The sequence below is a fragment of the Thalassophryne amazonica genome, chromosome 6 (genome assembly GCF_902500255.1).
Source record: "Thalassophryne amazonica chromosome 6, fThaAma1.1, whole genome shotgun sequence".
Classification (NCBI taxonomy): Eukaryota; Metazoa; Chordata; class Actinopteri; order Batrachoidiformes; family Batrachoididae; genus Thalassophryne; species Thalassophryne amazonica.
Window position 1 is genome coordinate 117,815,380 of NC_047108.1, and position 25,371 is coordinate 117,840,750.

General features: G+C 41.7%; 1 protein-coding gene across 1 annotated transcript in view; it reads right to left on the bottom strand.

Moving 5' to 3' along the window:
* The window catches only part of cntn3a.1 (contactin 3a, tandem duplicate 1), a 439,231-nt gene extending 415,161 nt beyond the window's left edge, over positions 1-24,070 (bottom strand). Inside the window, exon 1 of the mRNA XM_034173228.1 lies at positions 23,760-24,070. The gene's annotated coding sequence lies outside the window, so the exon portion shown is untranslated. The remainder of the gene's footprint in view (positions 1-23,759) is intronic.
* Positions 24,071-25,371: the final 1,301 nt, after the last annotated feature.

The window sequence follows — 25,371 nt, forward strand, 5'->3', positions numbered from 1 at the left end:
CCGACTGCAGCACCTTGGAAAAGAGGCACATCTCTGCATACACCCCAAAAAGGCCGTCTACACCCTCAACAATGTTTGCAAGCTTTCAAGAAGAGAGATTTCCAAACACAAATGTGGAAAAAGGTCATTTTAACCGACGTCTCATGTAGAGATAGCTGCACATTTCAAGTGTGGACGCAAGATAAGACCTTGAACCGTGCATTTTCCTTTTTGAGTGAAAAGGAAAAGAGAAGAGTTTCCAAACACATTATGAAACTTGCAGCTTAAGTGCGTATTAGAATAAAACAGGGGAGAGAAGAACAAAATATTTCAGGTAAATGTCTCAAATGGTGGTGAATCCACCAAATCCAGAGACTTTCCTCTTTGAAAAATGTTTATGAACTACTCAAATTTTCAAAATTGATGGCCACCATGCGTGCCATAAAGTGCATGTGGAAAGTATTCACAGTGTTTCACTTTTTCCACATTTTATGTTACAGCCTTATTCCAAAATAGAATGAATTATTTTTTCCCCTCAAAATTCTGCTCACAACACCGCATAATGACAACATGAATAAAGATTTTTTAAAATGTTTACAAATTTATTAAACACAAAAAACTAAGAAATTACATATACACAGTGGTGGGCACAGTTCTGCTAATCCGCTAATTATCGAAGCTAATGTTTTCATTATCGGATTAGCTTTTCAGATCATTTGGAAAACCATCAGCGGATTAATTATCTTATGATGAATTTAGGTCCAATAATTTTTAGACCGCTAACATATTTTTGTAGGCGTGGTGAACAAAGCTTAACTGTTACAAATATTTATGAAGTCTGACATCAAAGATTTGAGTATCTACCTGTTAAATGTTTTGTAGTAGATGAAAATTCAGTAAGGTATATCTTATATACTATATTCCAATTCTAAGGTGGAACTATGCCAGTACACAAAGGTATATCTAAATATCTATAAAGCAAGAGTAAAATAGGAGAGTTGAAAAGAGTAGAGTAGAGTCACTTAGGTGCCTGGTCTTGAGAACCAGGGATGGTTAAAAAGCTTTTTTATCCCATGGGAACTCTCCCTACCCACCTAAGCAGTTCAAGAAAAAGGTATATATAATATAATAAGTAATAAGACATAAGAAGGATAAGACATCACAGGAGAAGATTGTTATTAAACACAAAGGAACCAACTATTTTGTAAGCTACGATGAACGTTTCTAAGGCCAGCTAGATAAGCTAACATTACCTGTTAGGTATACCTAATTGTACCCCACTCCTCCAATATTTACTTAAATATAATAATATTAAAAAGGGGGAACAAGAAAAAGCGTGTAGAAATGTATATGGAGACATAAGTACATATATTTGCAGAAAAAGAGAAAAGCAGCGAGCGTATTAGTCACCAAACCTGCAGCTGCTAGCATTACACTTCTTGCTGTATCTTCTTCTTCTGCTATATTTTTAACACAGTATTCAGTAGCAACGCCCTCATGTGAGAACACATGTAATTACAGCTGATCATCCCAGTAACCACGTAACGCGTTAAACATTAAACTAGCATATATATATATATATATATATATATATATATGCTAGTTGTGTGTGTGTGTGTGTGTGTGTGTGTGTACAATTCTATCCTCAATAAACAGTGAAGTTCCAGGAGAAACCACTCTATCTTCTGCAGACAAAGGAGAACTGGTCACAAAAAAGAAAAAAGCTCATCTGTTTTGACCCCATACTGATTCACTGGCAATATCACCCAAGTCATCCAGAGGCATACAGTTTTAACTTATAGTTAAAATTTTAACCAAACTAATTTCGGACAAGTTATTCAAATTAATGTCACGTCTGAAGTTTTATAAAGTGAAAATATCAGCTATATGTTTTAGATTTAAAGTAATGCACTAATTTTGAAGGTTTTAGTGTGGACATTGTGTCTCCACACAGTGCATTACGGGTAATGTCAGTACATTAACGACAAGAGAAATGCAGATGCTCTGATCATTCTCCACACGGAAAACAACATTAAACCCTTTGTATATTGTCCCTAAAACACTTGTGAATATATTCTCTGGGTTTATAAACGTTGTTATTGTTTGTTTTATGTAAAAATGCCCAAAGAAGCTCAGGTTGCTTCTCCATTATTTTCAATTGGATTCATTGTGAGCTGCAATCACTTCCTGGGTGCCAGTAGATGGCAGTTTTCTATTTATTTTGACCCCGGTTATATCAGATGGTTGTCTTTTGGCTTTTGCAAATGGCTTTTTTTTTTAACAAATTTAAAAAATGGCATATTTTACAAAAGCACATTTATCTGTAAACACCAACACACACACCTCACATTAACATGATGGTTTTTACATAGAATGAATGAGTCAACCAATCAGTGTTAGCGGAGGCTCATTTTAGTCATAATCCCTTTGGAATCTATCTGTGTTTGTTACAAAACTTCAGAATTAGTGCATTATTTAAAATTAAACGATATGTGTTATATTTTAACATTGTACAAATGACAGAATTGACATTAATGGAGTTATTCTATCTGGATTAATTTGATTTATAAATCAAAACTGCTTTATTTTCCAAGACCTCTGCGTCACGGTGACACTGCTATATGCTGTTATTCCTTAACAGCATATAGCTGTATATAGGAAGATGTTTGATGCTACCAGAAATGATCATAGTGTTAAAACTGAAAATCAGCTTGTTAGTAGTTGCAAGTGTACCGGAGACAATATTGAAAGTTATCAGTTAGCTGTAGCTTCTGATAATTTTTTGGATGGTTTATCGGTTTAGCTTCAGAACAGATAACTTTTCAGTTAGCTGATTAGCTGTTATCAAAGCTAACTTTTTGGTTAGCTGTGCCCACCACTGCATATGCATAAGTATTCACACACCCTTTGCTCAATATTTTCTTGATGCACCTTTGGCAGCAATTACAGCCTCAAGTCTTCTTGAAGATGATGCCACAAGCTTGGTGCACCTATCTTTGGGCAGTTTGGCCCATGCTTCTTTGCAGCACCTCTCAAGCTCCATCAGGTTGGATGGGAAGTGTTGGTCCACAGCCATTTTCAGATCTCTCCAGAGATGTTTAATCAGATTCAGGTCTGGGCTCTGGCTGGGCCACTCAAGGACATTCACAGAGTTGAAGCCACTCCTTTGACATCTTGGCTGTGTGCTTAGGGTCATTGTCCTGGTGAAAGATGAACCATCTTGGTGCCTTGTTTTCTCCAAACATGACGCCTGGCATTCATGCCAAAGAGTTCAATCTTTGTCTCATCAGACCAGAGAATTCTATTTCTCCTGGTCTGAGAGTCCTTCAGGTGTCTTTTGTCAAACTCCAGGTGGGCAGGAGTGGCTTCCGTGTGGCCACTCTACCATACAGGCCTCATTGGTGGATTGCTGCAGAGATGGTTGTCCTTCTGGAAGGTTCTCCTCTCTCCACAGAGGAATGTTGGAGCTCTGATAGAGTGACCATTGGGTTCTTGGTCACCTCCCTGACTAAGGCCCTTCTCCCGATTGCTTAGTTTAGACAGGCGGCCAGCTCTAGGAAGAGTCCTGGTGGATCCAAACTTCTTCCATTTACAGATGATGGATTCCACTGTGCTCATTGGGACCTTCAAAGCAGCAGACATGTTTCTGTACTCTTCCCCAGATTTGTGCCTCAACACAATCATGCCCTGCTGCACCAAAAATACTGGACCTCACTATACTTTATGGACAGCAGTGGAAGATGGTCATCTTTGCTGAGTGAGGACGTTCCAGGTGCCCACACACGAGCTGCCTCAGGTTTGGACCTGGGTGCTGCCGACCCCTCAGCACTGCCCCTGCTGCTATTCTCCAAGGACAACACCCTTGGTGCTCTACTGTGGTGTCTTCTCAGGAAAAGAGGCTCCACACGGCTTCCCCCTATTCCCTTCATAATGCGTGCTACCTTCTGATGGAAGGCAGTGGCACAGTCACTCCCACGGAGAGCGGACACAGCAATATAAACAGGAACAGCTTGGGTATCACTGGAATGACCAAGATGAGGAGTATGGAGCAACATCAGCTATGACGTTTCGTCCGTGTGGTGCATCTCTGTGTGCATGATCCAGCACGCAAGTGCCTGAGTGTTGAGGACCCCAGTAGCTGCAGAAGGCCAAGGGGACACCCACCTTTCATCTGGCTGTGGGAATGGACCGGATGTCTGCCTGGATGGTTGCCAGCTGTGGTTGCCTGCTGTGGATGTGGCAAAGCCCATCACCAGCACAAGTTCCCAGACTTGACTTCACCCAAAGATTCTTCTGCCAGTTTTGGCCATGAACAATTTTTGCAGACATGATGGATACATTTGAAACTTTTTGGAAGCTTTCGTCGACACCAACCCACTTTTTCCTTCCTCATAAATGACTCACCGCAACACTCAAGGAAGTGTGAGCGTTTTCCCTCATCAAGCTCCTACCTCAAATAGTGGCATGAGACAAAGAGACTAATGGTGTTTTGATCTAATTATACAAGCCGCAGGCGTGACATAACACATGCCAGCTTCTACGTCTCTGCAGACCTCACCGGGCGAGCTCCAGGAACACATTCAGTCCGAGCTCCCCCGTGACAAGGAGAAACAGAATATTTTGAAAGGCTTTTCCTGTGTGCATGTGCGCTCTGGGAGGATGTGAAATCCACACTTTAACGTGAGGAGTGCAGCATATGGGAACGGTTCATGCTGGAGTTCTATACTGCATCTGTGCACTAAAAGGTTTCAATCTCAACCAACTCACTCATTAAAAAAACCTTAATGATCTCAGTCTCCCTATTAGGCACCTGCAGCCAAATGATGCCAACGCTGTCGTTTATTTTTTATTTTTTTAAACGCTCAAGGAGACGACAATTCTAGAACTCGTGCCGTTAATAAGGCACCAATTAAGAATCCCATTAGGATGCGAGAGCGTCCCAGGAAACACTCCCTCAGATACACAGGTTTAGATCTTCACACATGGAGACACTTCATCTGAGATGTGAGTGACAATTTAGACGGAGAAAAGGCAAGCTGTTAATCCTACAGTGAATCAAAGAGCAGCTTAAAAATAGCCTGAGTATTTAGCGCCTTAAAGAATCAATTTGCTAACAAAAGCCCTGACACTTTTAATCTAAATTACCGTGGCTTTTTATATGAAGTCAAGTTTAGGCCTGCAGCGCGCGTTGTTGACTCCCATCGCAACATTTACCACACAACATTTACCTTTAGGGTCCTGGATGGCAACCACCCAGGCAGGCAACTGGTCCGTCCCAGATAGACAAATGTCACCGCTGAGACAAGCCAATGTCTTAGTCCAAGAACACGAGCTCGAAAGTGGAAAAACTAATGGAAACTTTGCAGAACAAGCATAAATTATCAGGATAGGTTCAGAAAAATGTGCAGAATCGAAAATCCAGCTTCAAAAATCCAAAAGCCATCCAACATGGCTGCCGTAACATATCTTTACTTCTGGAAAGGTTAGGCACCTGATTTAAGTGTCTACATGTGTGTTTTGGGGCATGAGAAACTCTTAACTGCACTGAAAAAAGAGAATAGTTAAACCAACTTAAATGAATTGTTTCAGTTAGTAACATCTAAACAAATTAAGTTGTTTGAACTTAAGTTTGTAAGTTATAGTTGACCTAACTTTTTAACTTAAGTTCAAACAACTTAATTAATTTAGATGTTACCAATTGAAACAACTTTTTAATTGGGCTCTTTTTTCAGTGTGTGATCATGTAGAGTTTTTAGATGTGAATTTGATAATATTCACTTACTAGCATTTAACATCGAGATGTCATGGACAACTTGTGCATGTGCGCTTGTGTAAAATATGACTGAAAGAAGAAATAATCTACAGGGGAAATGTTGTACAATAATTAATTTCAAAAATTAATAATACTGTGACAGTTACTTCATTATGGCCACCACTGTAGTTTTGACACTTCTTATACTGCAAACCTCCAGATAATAATTGTCAAGAGTTTATCATGTCTTATTACATACAATTAGACATTTTTAACTTTTCCAGAAGCAAAGATATGTGTAAAAAAAAAAAAAAAAAAAAGTGAAACTGTGGCCATTTGGACGTAATCTTTGATTCGGAAAAGAAAACACAAAAGGGATTTTCGAGGACTTTAGTGTGCAAATCTACAGATTTTTTTCTGGACCTATCCTGAAATTTTCAGCTTGTTCAACAAAATTTCCATTTTTTTCATGCTAAAACTTGTGGACTGCGTCTATAAGTTCAACACTTCTGCTGACCACGTCCAGGAAGTCACTGACAGCCAGGACCTTCATCTTCATCCAGAACATTTGCAAACCCAGTTTGCAGCCTGTGACTTCAGATTGCAATTTTTATAAATGCAAATGTCACAAATAGAAGGGAGGAAACGTTACCATTTCAAATCTTAATATTTCAAACATTTTGTTTTTTTCATTTGTGCTTTCTGAGGATCCAGCTATCATTATCTCCTCAAATCCTGCAGTGCCAGGCGTGTCCCCCTGTTTAAGCCAGTACATGTCCAGGACCATCTGAAGTTTGCCAGACAGCATATGGATGATCCAGAAGAGGACTGGGAGAATATCATGTGGTCAGATGAAACCAAAATAGAACTTTCTGGTAAAAACTCAACTCGTCGTGTTTGGAGGAATAAGAATGCTGAGTTGCATTCCAAGAACACCATATCTACTGTGAATCATGGGGGTGGAAACATCATGCTTTGGGGCTGTTTTTCTGCAAAGGGTGTTGTGTGGGCCGCCAGAAGAGGAGGTACTGCTGGCCCACCACCAGAAGGCGCCCTGCCTGAAGTGCGGGCTTCAGGCACGAGAGGGCGCTGCCGCCTCAGGAACAAGCCGTGGTGACAGCTGTCACCCATCATCTGTGACAGCTGTCACTAATCCATACATCTGGTATAAAAGCAGGAAGACACCTCCACCAAACTGCCGAGATATCATCTTCATCTGGAGGTACTACTCTCAGCCTTTTTTTGAGATTTATAAATCTGTGATTGTGAGTGTTTGCAGGAGAACCGGTCGTTTTGGTGGAGGCTGTGCATGACGGCGCTCCTTTTCCTCTGAGACCACTGCAACGTGTTGAGTGAGAGGTGGAGGTGGCATTCCCACCATTGTTACTGGGTGTTCACACACCCACCCTTTGACTGTCTTTTGCTTTCTGCCAGCAGTACCAGATCCGACACGCCGGAGAGGTGGCCACCTGGGGACTCCGGGACTTGGTGGCTCCAGTATTCCTCGGGTTCAGGTGGCGGTGGAAATCGTGTGGTTCCGGTTCGTTTCCTGACGGGCGTCTCCTATCGTCGAGCCTGCCCACACGACACCTTTATTAATTGACTGTTGCACATTCTGATTCTGCTGTGTTTGGTTGTGACATTCACACTAGTAAAGTGTTATAATTTGACTTCTTCCATTGTCCGTTCATTTACGCCCCCTGTTGTGGGTCCATGTCACTACACTTTCCCAACAAAGGGGACAGGACGACTAAGGGAAGAATGAACATGGCCATGTATGATGAGATTTTTAAGCCAAAACCTCATTCCATCAGTGAGAACATTGAAGATGCAACATGGATGGGTTTTCCAGCATGACAATGATCCCAATGGAGTGGCTCCGTAAAAAGCATTTCAAAGTCCTGGAGTGGCCAAGCCAGTCTCCAGACATCAACCCCATAGAAAATTTGTTGAGGGAGTTGAAAGTCCATGTTGCTCAATGACAGCCCCAAAACATCACTGCTCTAGAGGAGATCTGCATGGAGGAATGGACCAAAATATCAGCTACAGTGTGTGCAAACCTGCTGAAGACTTACAGGAAATGTTTGACCTCTGTCACTGCCAACAAAGATTATGTTACAAAGTATTGAGTTGAACTTTCGTTATTGACCAAATACTTATTTTCCTCCATAATTTACAAATAAATTCTTTAAAAATCCTACGTTATTTCCTGTTTTTTTTTCTCATTTTGTCTTTCATAGTTGAAGTGTACCTATGATGAAAATTACAGACCTCTCTCATCTTTCTAAGTAGGGGAACTTACACAATCTGGGGCTCACTAAATACTTTTTTACCCCACTGTATTTTCCTGTTTCAAATCATTCTGCCATAATTAATGACAACGGGAAAACGCTAAAGGGATGCCTGTGTTTCACCTGACTGTGGTAGATGGCTACATTCAAGAGGTGGGGATGGACCAGTTGCTCTACCTTGGTGTTCACCATCCAGGATCTGGGGAGGTTCCACGGTGTGGTGGATGAACAAAACACCAGTCCACTGCAGGTTACTTCCCCAGCCAAAGCCGGTACCCAGTTACAGCTGGGTGGACTGGAAGGATGCAGATGAAGAGTCTTGTACAAGGACACAGGCAGATGGTGTGACGGGAATCAAACCCGGGTCTGCATATTAGTAGTCCCAACAACTATCCCAAAAGACCCACCTGCTCATCTGTCAGCTACCCGACAGAGAGTCAGTGATGAACCAGGATATATATTGTATTTACATATTTCTCATGGTTGCCGAAGCAACACTAAATGCTTCTATCAAGGGAAACAAAACGTATTAAATGGAAAAAAATTAAATCCTTAAAATATTGATATTCCATGAAAAAAGTCACTTTATTCTACAGATATTGTTTAAAATTATGTCCAGGTCCTCAAATTTTGTACCATTAATCTATCAAAGAAACTTGCATTTTCTTTTTTCTGATTTATGACATCATAACTGTGTTCATTTTTTGTTCAGTTCTACCTACTGTATTTCTACTAATGGCTGCGGTGGTTCCATAGAGATACAGGACTTGCTGGAGCAGTGAAAAATGAACCCACAGGGTGTAAAAATACAACAGGGGGAAATTAAATTAAATAAATTAAAAGACAAAGAAGAAGAAACTGCTCAGGGTTCAGACAGTTAGTGAATACGTTCTGCCAAAGATCAGAAACCAGGAAAAACATGTTTAAGTGATCAACGTCTAGACAATTGCAAATAAAATAAACTTTCTTCAGGTCACTTATCGGTCACATCTTTGTGAATACACATATTTTGTGGACACATTTTATTGTTTTTATGAATCGTTGATTTTCAGCCTGGAGGACTTAATGTTCACATGTGGACACATGAGAAGGAGACCGTTGTTAAATGAGGATGGTGGAAACATCAGAAAAGCCACAAGCAACCACTGCTTCTATTGGTCAGTTTGTGTCTTACTGTAATTAGGATGGACTAAATGGAGGGAACAATTTTTTTGTTGGACAATATTGGCTCTATGTGAATGTGATTTATTTCTCAAAAAGAAACAAAAATTGTTTTATCGAACTGAAATGACAAGTTAACTGACAGAAAACTAACAGTGGACACAAAGAAGTCATGTATTAAAGACAAACCTTTGGTTGTCATCTACTCAGTTTCTCTTTCTCTAAAAGTTATATTTGTGCTCTGTTAGGCTGAGAAAACAAGTAATAATTTGAAGACATCACCATGGGTCAAAGGGGATCAAAAGGGTCCGTTCACACTATGACGTGAAGTGGCTAATGTTGCCCAATATAGCAGACAATGAAAAATCTCTGTGAAATGCCAGAGAAGGCTCACTCCAGGGGTACAAATGTCATGCAGTCCAGCATTAGGGGTCTCCAGTTGGTTCAGAATGCTGCTGCCAGACTTTTGACACAAAGCAGAAAGTTTGACCACATTACACCTATTCTGGCATCTCATCATTGGCTACCTATCTCTGTGAGATCAGATTTTAAGGTGCTGTCGTTAGCCTATAAACTTGCTCATGGACCTATTTAGCCGATTTAATTAAACCCTATGTACCGGCCCGTGCTTTGTGTTCACAGGATGCAGGACTGCTCTGTGTTCCTAGGGTGAAGAAAAAGTCTGTGGCCCAAAGGGCTTTCTCTCATCATGCCCCTGTGCTGTGGAATGATCTCCCAGCATCAATTAGACAGTAAGACTCTGTGGAGACTTTTAAAACCAGACTTAAGACATCTATTCACTCTGTCCTATGGTTAGAATATTGTGCTCGCATTCTTTTTAAATTTTACTCTTTTATTGTGCTTGTTTTAATCTTTTAATTGTGCTTTTTATTTTTTTAAACTCATTTTGAACTGTTTTTGAATTGTTCTGTGTAAGACGCCTTGTGATGCTGTTGTGAGTTGGCGCCCTATAAATTGAATTAAATTAAATTTAAATTGACGTAACTCTGGGATTGGGTAAGTTGCTACCAGTGCATCATCCAGACGGGTCTGACATATTCCTTCAAATTTCCACATATCCCAAGGAGGTGGTGCATCCAGTCAAGCCTCCAACGTTGGCCAGCAGAGGCCAGTGGAGTAGTACATAGTACTAGCGGAGGTGAGGTAGTGGAGCTCAACTCTTGTGGGTGTTTCAGCATGACCATCGAAGATTTTAAGCATGTTGAAAATTTTTCCGTGACTGCGACGAACATTGGCGTTACTTGACGGGCGTCAACTTAGCTCCTCCCAAGTCTGGCAGACTGTGGAGTTAGTCAACAATAAGCAACTTTTCCCTCCTTGTCGGCAAATGCTAGACTAATTATGGCTGGTTTTCTTTACAGTTTCATGACATTTTACAGAAAACTAACGGTTCATCAAAAAAAAAAAAAAAATCAATCTCTTATTCTGGTGTACAAGTAGTGTTTTGTTGTTTCCTCTAAAACTTCACAAAATGTGTGAATAATGTTCTGCTGTATGTCAAAAATGTAGGTGACACATTGTATTTTATAATATAGTGAATAAGGATCAACAAGAGGCCAAACTTAAAGGGATTTCAGGGAGTCATTTTACAATATAAAAGTTTAATGTTCACCAAAATAACACCTCCTGGTATCACGGCACATTTTCTCTGCATCGACACTGCAGCCAACAAGAGACGGTGCAGGTTTAACTTTGTTGTTTTAAGCACAACAGGCACCCCTCAGTGGGATACTGTGAACTTGCTCTTCATCTTTCTGAGCCAGTGGAATCATCACAGACGTGTCCATCCATAAGATGAGTAGCAAAGAGACAAAATCCATTCCAGACGCTTTGACCCATCCGGCTGACACTCATCTCATCTTTCTGGTGCGTGAAGCGGATGAGAGTCTACGACTCCCCCTGGACGGGACACCAGTCCAGCACAGTTACAAACCCCACCTGAGGCCAGTTCCTATTTACAGCTGGCGGAATGGGACAATCCAGATGAAGTGTTTTGTACAAGGATACGGGTACATATTTAGGTTCATGTCTTTAGGTTGGCAGCTGAACTCCTACGCCACAGAACCACCCGTTCACAGCACTTGATAGATGGAAGGAAATAGCTTTTGGTGGTTTCATTTACAGCAGGACACAGCAGGTACATTAATGTCAAACAGAAACACTGAGTGCATCAAAACAGATGAGCAAAAGAAAAGAAAATGTAAGTCATTTTCACAAGAAATAACACTATACTCTGAAACAACACACACCAGTAGGATATTCCCCTGAAACTCAAACCCACACAACAGTTGACTTTACTCAAGTAATTTGCAAAGGTGCTGCACACAAAATGACTTCAGATCTGAAGGCAAGCAAAGAAAATAGGCTGTTGCTTGACATCTGTAGTTGGATATATATCACATTCTGGCATTTGCAGTGGGTCCATTATGGGTCACAAAGTCTATTACATATCTGGTATTCCTTCACACACACACCTGGTTGTTGGACACTTTACATATGCTAGCATTCTGACATTTACTAAGGCCATAGTTACTGGATTTATTGGTTTACGGATCCGCCGACTGCGATTAAAAAAAAAATTGCCAACTCACATTTTAAATTTTTCCCACTGACTGTTTTGTGTGCTGCCCAAAAATTTCAAGACTCAAGCGTGACTTCAAGAGTGGTATTATGTCCTGGGTTTGTGAGCTTTAACTGATACCCTACATTATGGATTAAACTGAATTTTTATCGGAGCACTTCCAAAGGATCACGGTGTCCATGCCTCGTGTCCGGCCCTGGAGGAGCTGCTCCATCAAACGGACCGGCTGTGCATGCACAGTCCAGCGAGCATTTGATTTTATCCTTTTTTTCTCTTTTTATTTATTTATTTTTCTGACGACTGCTGTAGAAATAGAATTAGAAATTAATTGCAAAGATTGCATAATTGTGATTTTGTGTCACGGTGACTTGATCTTAAAGTTGGGATAAAAAAGCACAGTCTGTTTGGAAGAAATGCTGAAGCTCCGCAGATTTATTTGTTCATGAGCTTATTTACAATAAAAGTATAAAACTTTGGTCCTGGTCCATCGTTTTTCATTAAAAAGTCAAACCCATCAATTCCCAAAAAGAACAATTGTTATTATTTAAACTTTGAATACTAATATTTTTTTTTTAACCAACTGGTCCTTCAAACCATGCCCCCCCACCCCCATCAACTCTGGCCCTCGAGTCCTAGAAAAATCTGTAAACAATAATACCAATAACTGTGGCCTAACGCAGCTGCCAGCAAGTTTATTCAAACTGCAAAAACCAACCATGCTGATCCAAACCTTAACTTGTTCAATATCAGGTCCAAAAGTGCTGTGTAGACCACAGAGACCAGGAACAGTACAGCCAAATAACCAGGCCAAAACTTTCCAAAGTCCAATATAGGCCCTGAAGCCTCCTGTAGTGGAGCAGATAAGTGTGACTTTTGGCCAGAATTGTTCACTTGGTCATACAAGCATCAGATTTGACATAAATGTTCTTCATAAATCAGTGTATGTGAAAAAAGTGCTGCCCACTTGAAAATCCAATATGGTGGCCAGGTAGGAGTCAATGAAGAATTACACAGGGGTCAAAATTTAAAAATGCTCCAATCATATTGAGAAGTATAACAAATTATTTTTCTGATCATAACTATTCCAAAAAGGTATAGTTTGGACTATCTATGAGTTAATGTTATGGAGTTAGGAGGTAAAAACAGCAAAAATGGTGACAAAGGTCAGTTTCAGTTTGTACTGGGGTCAAAAGTTAAAGTTGCTCCAATTTTTGAAAAATGTGATGCAAATTATTGGTTGAGTTAATAGGGGTTTAAAAAGGAATAGTTTGCACCATGTGTCATGCTTAGTTGTCATGTTACAGGGTAACATACGTCATTTTTAGGAATCCGCTAGCTTAGCGCAGCTACTAGCTGTTAGCCGATTTAGCATGGCGGCTTCTCCTGTCTCTCCCGCACTTTTCTGCTCTGTGTGTGAAATGTTTAGTTATTCCTCGGCCTCCTTTAGCAGTAATGGTACTTGTAATAAGTGTAGCTTATTCGTAGCTTTGGAGGCCAGGCTGGGCGAATTGGAGACTCGGCTCCACACCGTGGAAAATTCTACAGCTAGCCAGGCCCCTGTAGTCGGTGCGGACCAAGGTAGCTTAGCCGCCGTTAGTTCCCTTCCACCAGATCCCGAGCAGCCGGGAAAGCAGGCCGACTGGGTGACTGTGAGGAGGAAGCGTAGCCCTAAACAGAAGCCCCGTGTACACCGCCAACCCGATCACATTTCTAACCCACTCGGCGACACACCCACCGAGGATCAAACTCTGGTTATTGGCGACTCTGTTTTGAGAAATGTGAAGTTAGCGACACCAGCAACCATACTCAATTGTCTTCCGGGGGCCAGAGCAGGCGACACTGAAGGAAATTTGAAACTGCTGGCTAAGGCTAAGCATAAATTTGGTAAGATTGTAATTCACGTCGGCAGTAATGACACCCGGTTACGCCAATCGGAGGTCACTAAAATTAACATTGAATCGGTGTGTAACTTTGCAAAAACAATGTCGGACTCTGTAGTTTTCTCTGGGCCCCTACCTAATCGGACCGGGAGTGACATGTTTAGCCGCATGTTCTCCTTGAATTGCTGGCTGTCTGAGTGGTGTCCAAAAAATGAGGTGGGCTTCATAGATAATTGGCAAAGCTTCTGGGGAAAACCTGGTCTTGTTAGGAGAGACGGCATCCATCCCACTTTGGATGGAGCAGCTCTCATTTCTAGAAATCTGGCCAATTTTCTTAAATCCTCCAAACCGTGACTATCGAGGGTTGGGACCAGGAAGCAGAGTTGTAGTCTTACACACCTCTCTGCAGCTTCTCTCCCCCTGCCATCCCCTCATTACCCCATCCACGTAGAGACGGTGCCTGCTCCCAGACCACCAATAACCAGTAAAAATCTATTTAAGCATAAAAATTCCAAAAGAAAAATAATATAGCACCTTCAACTGCACCACAGACTAAAACAGTTAAATGTGGTCTATTAAACATTAGGTCTCTCTCTTCTAAGTCCCTGTTAGTAAATGATATAATAATTGATCAACATATTGATTTATTCTTCCTTACAGAAACCTGGTTACAGCAGGATGAATATGTTAGTTTAAAGGAGACAACACCCCCGAGTCACACTAAACTATGTAAAACTATTGACGAGATACTCTATCTCACTTACAGAGTTTAGGTAGCTACTCTGCACTGTGTTGGTATATGGCATTAGAGAACATAAAGAAGGAATCATATCCTTATCTCATCAATAGTTTTACATCCTCATTTAAGACAACTTTGGATGTTGTAGCTCCTCTGAAAAAGAGAGCTTTAAATCAGAAGTGCCTGACTCTGTGGTATAGCTCACAAACTCGCAGCTTAAAGCAGATAACCCGTAAGTTGGAGAGGAAATGGCGTCTCACTAATTTAGAAGATCTTCACTTAGCCTGGAAAAAGAGTCTGTTGCTCTATAAAAAAGCCCTTCGTAAAGCTAGGACATCTTACTACTCATCACTAATTAAAGAAAATAAGAACAACCCCAGGTTTCTTTTCAGCACTGTAGCCAGGCTGACAAAGAGTCAGAGCTCTATTGAGCCGAGTATTCCTTTAACTTTAACTAGTAATGACTTCATGACTTTCTTTGCTAATAAAATTTTAACTATTAGAGAAAAAAATTACTCATAACCATCCCAAAGATGTATCGTTATCTTTGGCTGCTTTCAGTGATGCCGGTATTTGGTTAGACTCTTTCTCTCCGATTGTTCTGTCTGAGTTATTTTCATTAGTTACTTCATCCAAACCATCAACATGTCTATTAGACCCCATTCCTACCAGGCTGCTCAAGGAAGCCCTACCATTATTTAATGCTTCGATCTTAAATATGATCAATCTATCTTTATTAGTTGGCTATGTACCACAGGCTTTTAAGGTGGCAGTAATTAAACCATTACTTAAAAAGCCATCACTTGACCCAGCTATCTTAGCTAATTATAGGCCAATCTCCAACCTTCCTTTTCTCTCAAAAATTCTTGAAAGGGTAGTTGTAAAACAGCTAACTGATCATCTGCAGAGGAATGGTCTATTTGAAGAGTTTCAGTCAGGTTTTAGAATTCATCATAGTACAAAAACAGCATTAGTGAAGGTTACAAATGATCTTCTTATGGCCTCAGACAGTGGACTCATCTCTGTGCTTGTTCTGTTAGACCTCAGGGCCCTGCTGTCTCCATCAGGTGTTTCCTGATTTTCCCGCAGCCGTGGTGGCCCCCCTGCTGGTGTATGAAACCCGCAGGCGAAGTGGTTCATCTCTGCGGGTCCTGTGTGCCGTACCCCGGCAGTCCGCTGTGGAGAATCCAGCTACCACTCCTCTCAGGATGGCGCTGTTAAATGCACACTCCGTTACTAATAAGACTTTCATTTTGAATGATTATATTCGGTCGAAGGACCTGGAATTTTTGTTTGTAACTGAAACCTGGCAGAGGGAGATGGAACTTGCCCCCTCATTTAACTCTGTCCCAAAAATTTCCGATTCTTCAGCTCGCCGCGTTTGTGTGGACGTGGTGGAGGACTTGCTGCAGTCTGTAGGAGCAGCTTTGTGTGTCGACGTGTGAGCTCAGAATCGTTTCCATCATTTGAACCACTGATTTTAAAAGTTGGGAGAACTAATCCTTTTTATTGTGTTTTAATATATCGTCCACCTGGTCAATGCACTTCATTCCTCAAGGAGTTTAGTGACTTTTTATCTACAACTCTCAAGCTGTCCAGACTTTTAATTGTTGGTGATTTTAATTTCCATGTTGATGATGCTTCAGATAAATCTGCTGCTAAATTCATCAGTCTGATGGAATCTTTCAATTTGATCCAACACGTGTCTGGCCCCACACACAGCAAAGGTCATGTTTTAGATCTTGTTTTTACTCTGGGTCTTAATATTGAGTCTATTTATTCTGAGGATATTTTTATTTCTGATCATGTTTGTATTCTTTTTAATTTGTCTCTTAATCTGGATTGTCCGTCTGCTCCTCCTGTGATCTGCTCTCGCATTTTTAATCATTTTACTGCAGATGTATTTTCTGCTGCTTTTAACCTTGATGAGTTGTTTAGTTCAGATGATGTTGATATTTTAGTTAATTCTTTCAATCATCATTGTCTCTCAATTTTGGACAGAGTGGCTCCTTTTAAAACCAGACACGCCCCTCTGAATAACTCCTCCCCCTGGATGAATGACAGTATTCGTAGTGTTAAGAGATCATGTCGGAAAGTGGAGCGGTTGTGGAAATCTACAAAGCTCCAGGTCCACCTCCTTCATTTAAAGGAGCTTTTAATCTCTTTTAATAATATGGTGAAAGATGTGAGGGCTGCTTATTTTTCCACTTTAATTTCTAACAGCTGACGGAATCCAAAAATTTTGTTTGACACAATCACAGACATTGTTACACCTGCATCTCCTGCTGCTACCATTCAGTCAAATGAAGACTGTGACAATTTTTTGTCCTTTTTTAATCAGTAAAACTTGTGATATCAGGGCAAATATTAATCCCTCTCTTTCTTCTTCTGTTCCCTATCTTACCCGGCCATCAGTTCTGGATAGTTTTAAACCTATATCACTGAAAGAGCTCACTAGTCTGGTTGACAGATTGAAACCTTCCTCCTGCCCACTTGATATTGTCCCTACCTCCTTCTTTAAAAAGGTCTTCCATTCTATTGGCCCGGTTGTTTTATCAATAATAAACAGATCACTGCTTTCCGGCTATGTCCCTCAGTATTTTAAACAGGCAGTTATTCACCCTCTTTTAAAAAAGCCTAATGCTGATCCTTCACTCCTGCAAAATTTTAGACCAATTTCAAAGTTGCCTTTTATTTCCAAAGTCTTAGAGAAAGTGGTGGCCAAACAGCTTAATGAGGTTTTAGCTGAACATAATAGTCTTGATGAATTCCAGTCTGGGTTCCGTCACTTGCCCTCTACAGAAACTGCCCTTCTCAGAGTTTCAAACGATATTTTAATGCGCAGAGATGCAGGTGAATATTCTGTACTTGTCCTTTTAGATCTCTCTGCAGCTTTTGACATGGTGGATCATGGAGTGTTAGTTGAGAGACTAAGGACTTGGGTGGGCATTTCTGGGTGTGCTCTGGACTGGTTTTTATCTTATCTTTCACACAGGACTTTTGCTGTTGCTACTGGTAAATTTATGTCCTCCTCTGCCATGCTATCCTGTGGTGTGCCTCAAGGTTCTGTTCTGGGACCTATATTATTTGCTCTATATTTGCTCCCACTTGGTCATGTCTTGAGCAGTTTTAAAGATGTCTCCTACCACTGTTATGCGGATGACATCCAGCTGTATATTTAATTCACTCCTCAAACGGTGTCTAGGGTATTTGCTCTTCAGAGCTGTGTTGAGGTTATTGGTGGCTGGATGGTGGCCAACTATTTGTCTTTAAATATAGCAAAAACTGAGGTCCTTGTTTGTGCCCGAAGAGTTTGTTCCCACTGTGGTTGGGAATCTTGGTTCTCTGGCCCCTTTTGTTCGCACAGTGAGGAACTTGGGTGTTACGTTCGATCACTCCCTCAATTTTGAAGCGTATGTTATCCGCCTGGCACAGTCTTGTTTTTCCATTTGCGTAATATTGCCCGTGAGCGCAGCATTGTGTCTCGGGCGGAGTTGGAGATGATCATTCATGCATTTGTGTCGTCACGTCTGGATTACTGTAACTCACTATTTTTTAGCCTTAGCAAGTCCTCTTTGGACTGCTTACAAACGGTTCAGAATGCGACTGCAAGGCTGCTGACGAGGTCATCAAAGAGGTCACATATAACCCCAATCCTCTCCTCCTTGCACTGGCTCCCCATCCATTTCAGACTCCAATTTAAAATTCTAGTACTGACTTTTAGAGCTCTGCATGGTCAAATGCCATCTTATATCACCGAGCTATTACATCCATATGTGACAAACAGGTCTCTGAGGTCTTCGGACCTGGGCCTATTGGTTGTGTCTAGGACAAGACTGAAGACCAGGGGAGACTGTGCTTTCGAGGTGGTGGCACCTAAAATGTGGAATGCACTGCCTTTGGACCTACGCTCCGTGGACTCTGTTGAAACATTTAAAGTGAAGCTAAAGACCCTTTTGTATAGGCTGGCTTTTACCTAGTTTTATGGTTCTATGTTTCTGCTGCTTTTAATTTCTTTGTTCTTATGTGAAGCACTTTGTGATTTCTACCTTGAAAGGTGCTATATAAATAAACCTTACTTACTACTACTTACTTACATTCAGTCATAGATAGTCCAAACTATACCTTTTTGGAATCTTTATGATCAGACACATAATTTGGTATAGCTTTCAATATAATTGGAGCATTTTTACATTTTGACCACGTGTCATTCTTCATTGACCCCTACCTGGCTGGCATATTGGATTTTCACGTGGCTAGCACTTTTTTCTCAAACAGTGATTTATGATTCGACGACTTATTAGTGATCGATCTCTGCTCCCCTCCACAGCATGTCTTTTTCCTGGTTCTCTCCCTCAGCCCCAACCAGTCCCAGCAGAAGACTGCCCCTCCCTGAGCCTGGTTCTGCTGGAGGTTTCTTCCTGTTAAAAGGGAGTTTTTCCTTCCCACTGTAGCCAAGTGCTTGCTCACAGGGGGTCGTTTTGACCGTTGGGGTTTTACATAATTATTGTATGGCCTTGCCTTACAATATAAAGCGCCTTGGGGCAACTGTTTGTTGTGATTTGGCGCTATATAAAAAAATTGATTGATTGATTGATTATCTTCCTCCTCTGACAGACATGAGTTCTTCAGCCAATGGCCACTACCCATTTACAGCTGGACACTAAGTGCAGATGAGACAATCAGACTCATGACTGAGAATCAAACCAGTCAAAGTCTACTGCACATATTAGTAGCCAAACTCCACTATGGCCCAATCCTACTGAGCTACCTGCTCTAAAATGCATAGAGAGAGAGACAGAGAGAGAGAGAGCGAGAGAGAGAGAGTGAGAGAGAGATCTTATATAGGCCCTGAGGTCCAATGGTGCCTCTGCTTATCCGTGGATTCTTAGCATGAAGCAAATTGGAGTCTAAACCACCTGGATGGGATACCGCTCCGATACAGGTTGCATCCCAGACCAAAACAGTCACCCCTTTACAGCTGTGCAGACTGTACCAATGCAGATGAGACAGACAGGTTCATAAACAGGAATCAGATCCAGATCTCTATATTGGTAGCCTCACTGAGCTACCTGGTTCTATCATCTAAAGACACTGCAAAGAAATAAATCTATATCCTGGGCCACTTACAGTAACAGCAGAATATTGACATGGAAAGCAAGTCAAACATATGGATGCTTGACTTTATGTGATTAACTAAACTGAAATTTCTGCATGCAAAGAAACCAGCAGAGCAATCCAAAAAAAAAAAAAAAAAAAGATTTTTTGTACAAGATCCGGACCTGGACACCTTACATACCAGCTGTTCTTACAGCACTAGTGGTTGCACATGTGCAGTGCACGCAGCATGGTCTGGACCGCCACCATATATCTATTCTTCCCAGATATCCAGTTCCTGCACATATTCCACATCCTGGTATTCTGGCACAGTCTGACCAAGGTGGTTATTAATACAACACTTGCACAACTCATGCACAGAACATTTGTCAGTGGCACAGCACTCAACAGAGTTTGAATGGTCTCCAGAACAATCAAAGAAAAAAATGCTGTTGCTAGAAGGTAATTCTACAGTAACAGAATTACAAAGATAGTATATTTTTAATAGGTACCGTACAGTCACATTAGTGACAAGCAACACAGGCCAAGCAACCCCTTGCTATTAATTGTCAAATCAGATTGGGCGTGTTGCAGTGAAAAGAGACAACAGTCACTGTGCCACCAGCTAGGCATGGCCAAGATAGACTAGAAGCCTATTTTATGCAACTGCTAAGTGACGCAACTCGGCGACTGCCAATCTGAGTAATAAGGCAGCATGACATCAGCTGGCTGCTTGCTCAAACAAAATAAACCAAGATGGCAGAAATTGCTCAAAAACAGCTTATTTCTGTATAAATGTAATATGTTTGCCATTTTTCTCATATACAAGTATTTAGTAAAAGTTAGTGAGAAATTAACACTTCTAAATCTAAAAGCCATAGTTTTTGTACCTAGATAACACCTCTGAAGTGAATAACTCAATTCAATTCAATTCAATTCAATTTTATTTATATAGCGCCAAATCACAACAAACATTTATATTGTAAGGCAAGGCCATACAATAATTACGTAAAAACCCCAAAGGTCAAAACGACCCCCTGTGAGCAAGCACTTGGCGACAGTGGGAAGGAAAAACTCCCTTTTAACAGGAAGAAACCTCCAGCAGAACCAGGCTCAGGGAGGGGCAGTCTTCTGCTGGGACTGGTTGGGGCTGAGGGAGAGAACCAGGAAAAAGACATGCTGTGGAGGGGAGCAGAGATCAATCACTAATGATTAAATGCAGAGTGGTGCATACAGAGCAAAAAGAGAAAGAAACACTCAGTGCATCATGGGAACCCCCCAGCAGTCTAAGTCTATAGCAGCATAACTAAGGGATGGTTCAGGGTCACCTGATCCAGCCCTAACTATAAGCTTTAGCAAAAAGGAAAGTTTTAAGCCTAATCTTAAAAGTAGAGAGGGTGTCTGTCTCCCTGATCTGAATTGGGAGCTGGTTCCACAGGAGAGGAGCCTGAAAGCTGAAGGTTCTGCCTCCCATTCTACTCTTACAAACCCTAGGAACTACAAGTAACCCTGCAGTCTGAGAGCGAAGCACTCTATTGGGGTGATATGGTACTATGAGGTCCCTAAGATAAGAAGGGGCCTGATTATTCAAAACCTTATAAGTAAGAAGAATAATTTTAAATTCTATTCTAGAATTAACAGGAAGCCAATGAAGAGAGGCCAATATGGGTGAGATATGCTCTCTCCTTCTAGTCCCCGTCAGTACTCTAGCTGCAGCATTTTGAATTAACTGAAGGCTTTTCAGGGAACTTTTAGGACAACCTGATAATAATGAATTACAATAGTCCAGCCTAGAGGAAATAAATGCATGAATTAGTTTTTCAGCATCACTCTGAGACAAGACCTTTCTAATTTTAGAGATATTGCGTAAATGCAAAAAAGCAGTCTTACATATTTGTTTAATATGTGCTTTGAATGACATATCCTGATCAAAAATGACTCCAAGATTTCTCACAGTATTACTAGAGGTCAGGGTAATGCCATCCAGAGTAAGGATCTGGTTAGACACCATGTTTCTAAGATTTGTGGGGCCAAGTACAATAACTTCAGTTTTATCTGAGTTTAAAAGCAGGAAATTAGAGGTCATCCATGTCCTTATGTCTGTAAGACAATCCTGCAGTTTAGCTAATTGGTGTGTGTCCTCTGGCTTCATGGATAGATAAAGCTGGGTATCATCTGCGTAACAATGAAAATTTAAGCAATGCCGTCTAATAATACTGCCTAAGGGAAGCATGTATAAAGTGAATAAAATTGGTCCTAGCACAGAACCTTGTGGAACTCCATAATTAACCTTAGTCTGTGAAGAAGATTCCCCATTTACATGAACAAATTGTAATCTATTAGATAACAAGGTATCTTACGGCAATGTTAGTGTGCTAAGTAGTGATACTGAAACAAATCAAGCAAACTTTGTTTCTGTTAAATAGTGACACATGAAGTAAAAACTCATAGTGAGTGTTTGGTTTTTCCATCCTTTATAATGAATTGTTAAACATTGTGTACATTAACGTCAAGTAACCACGAGCTGGCCACACCCCAGGAACGCCCATCAAGCAACAAATTCCAACTGCCTCTTGCCGTCATTTGTAGCTAATGTCATCATAAGGTAAGATCAAATATGGCCCGATTTTGTTGCCATTGTATTTCTGTTACCTTAAAGTTGCCCTTGAGCTCCTGACTCATCACATATTGGCTATTCTTCTGGTACATCTGGTCATACAAGTCTAAGGGTCTGGCACAATATGGACCTCTAACACAGAGGCCTTTCTTTCCTTCTCAGATCACCAGTTGCCAGAAACAACACACGTGCTTGTATTCTGGCACAACTTGACTGAGGTGGTTATAAATATAATGCTTGCACAAGTCATGTGCGTAACTTTCGCTGATGGTGCTGAAATGATCTGCAAAAAGGTTAAAGAAAAAAAAGGCTGTCGTTTGTCCAAACTCAGATGTATCACATATTGTCTGTTATTCCGGCACATTTGGTCACATAAGTCCAGTGGGTACAACGTAGTTTGGAAATCTACCACAAAGGCCATTCTACTCCTCTTGAACCTCCAGTTCTCGGAAACTCTAGCACTGACCGACAAAGCTTGTTTTGATGTTACCAATACAACACGTGGGGTGTCAAAGTCCAATCCATCGTCTCCATTGTGACACCTTGGGTGAACAAGTCGGGGATTGCCTATTGGGATGAAATACGGTGAGGACTTTGTGTGCCACATGGTCCCTACAGTAACCATGAAGGCCCAACAAGAACCCTGAACATGATCTGGCTAAAGGGGCTCTGGTGAAACAAGAAGTCTTCAATGGCAGATCAGGTGGAGGAGTTGACCGCTTGTAATCAAGCAGCTGTGAAGGTGGAAGAAGGCTGCAGCATTTCCTCAGACCTCGATCATCTGGGATTTCCCAGCCATCAGACCAGGCTAAGGATCTGTCAAGGACCATGCATTTGTCACCGTGCAACGGCATTCCCACATTATAGCAACTCACACACAGGCATCTCTAGATTGCCCCTGGTGTGTACACTATTCCGTCTGGAAATCTATCAAGATACAGTCTCCTTGCCACGGAGGGACTGCCACGATGATGACAACACTTGGAGACATCACGTGAGTAACTGTGTCAAAAGGACTTAAGTGAGCTGCAAAGTAATCAAAGGAGGGGAAAAGGCTGTTGCTTCAAAAGGATCAAACCCAGATGTATCACATATTGTTTATTTTTCTGTCACATCTGGTCGTGCATGTGCAATGGATCTGATACCAGTTATTTTTCTCGGACCTCTAGTTCTAGTCATCGAGCACTGACTGGTTGTCAAAGCTTGTTTCAATGTTGCAAAAACACTATGAGAGTAACTGTTGCGTGTAGACGGACTTATAAAGCAGCAAAGCAATCGAGGACAGAGCAAATCAAAGAAAAAAAGATGATGATGATGATGAGGCTGGACTCTGTCCAATCTCCTGTTGATCACTCAGCAAACAGGTTTGCAAAGATGGACAACTGTCAGGTGAATATGTCTCCAGCTCAAATTCAAACCTGTACATTTTTACGCATATAGGGACGCGCGCTGACATACGGGCACGTTTGGGGCGCGTTTTTTAACTAACTGGACACACGTTAGTTATTGTGGCGATCAGCAGAAGTTTTTTTTTTTTTTTCTGAACTAAATGATGTAAAGCAACATAACGTAGAAATCAGACGTCAAACCGTGCGCCAAATCCAGAGTGGGGGAGGTGGATATATCAAACATTTAATTTACCTGAATGCGCGTGGTGTTTGTCGGGTACATCCATATTACGCCGAACATCTCGTCACTCCGGGGCGGCAGCAGACGGAATAAAGTGTCCTGTGAGGCGGCAGCCTCGTCCACGCCGGAACCCGGTACATCTCAGAACGCCACGAACCGAACCCGCCGCGGAATGTGTCGGTTCTTTCTTCTATCTGACGGCACTCAGCAGGAAAACGGTGTCCGGTGCGTCGTGCTGCTTCGCCACGAGATGCCTCCTGTGCGCGCGCGGGACACCAGGTGGATGTGCGTTTTCTCTCTCTCTCTCTCTCTCTCTCTCTCTCTCTCTCTCTCTCTCTCTCTCTCTCTCTCTCTCTCTCTCTCTTTCTCTTTCTCCGGAGCCACATCCTCCCCCAGACAGCGCTTTTATTTTTTAAAGCACAGCTATTGTTCTAGGTTTTAATGATTAATAACCACACTGGGACTCACTGGAGAGCAGACCTCCGCCAAAGCACCCTCGTCTCTTTTTTGATTGATTAAAAATTTTTTTAAAGTGCATTCTGAAGAAGGTGGAACCTGAACATTTCTGACTTCCCCCAATTTCATAATAATGAATGAATGAATTTACTTCCATAACACTTGACCCCAGTTATCTTGACTTTTGTAAGTAAGATCCTTCTGCTGCTCCCTTGTTTTCATTTGGGGTCGGCACATCAGATCCAAGGTGTTGATTTGGTACAAGTTTTACACGGGATGCCCTTCTTGATTGTGATTGTGCATGAGCTGGACATGCCTTGAACATTTTCTGTGAGGCTTCATCACAGCATTGCTTTGCGCCAAGCGGCTGCACCGCGACACACGGAACTCCTCCGCACGTCTGTCTTAATGTGCTGATGTCCATGTCTTTTCACAATTCCTGTGCTAGTCAGATGACATACCGGATCAAGACAGCGTCCAGTTTAAAAATGAACGGCACATTTCACTGTTACAGGAGTTTTTGTCATGGAAAGAGAAGCGGCTCCACCGCGTGTCGCGGTGCAGCCGCTCGTAGCAAAGCAACGCCGTGATGAAGCCTTCCAGGACATGTTTGGGCATGTCCAGCTCATGCACAATCACAATCGGATATTCACACGACTGGAAAGCAACCGGAATCTGTCTGAAATCCACCTGAAAGCCGTCCTGTGAGACAAACACCAAGGTGGTTTTGTCCCGCGTAACGAACGGCTCCGTGGCGCGTCCCTCCGCTTTTCTTTCCATGAAAAAAACTCCTGTAATGGTGGAATGTACCAAAAAAGTGCTGATGTCCACATCTTCTGCCTTTTTGTGAAAGTCAGACGAGGTCCCGGATCAACAAAGCTTTCACGTTGGAAATGATCTGGTTGTTCCAGCGGGGTGTCAGCCTGTCGATGGGGGCTGGGAGCGCGCCGCGCTCTCAGGAGTTGTGGGCAGTCCTTAAAGCGGCAGTAACACTCCGTAATCTGTTTAATCCCCATAAAATCGTCCCTGAAAGCCATATTAATTTTTCGAACGGTGTCCACCTGGAGGTCTTTCACAGTTTTTGGAAAAAAATTGATGCAGCAAATCTCCAAATCATTCAGACATTTATTTGCAATAAAAATCCGCCGAGAGGGTGGACCACACCTCA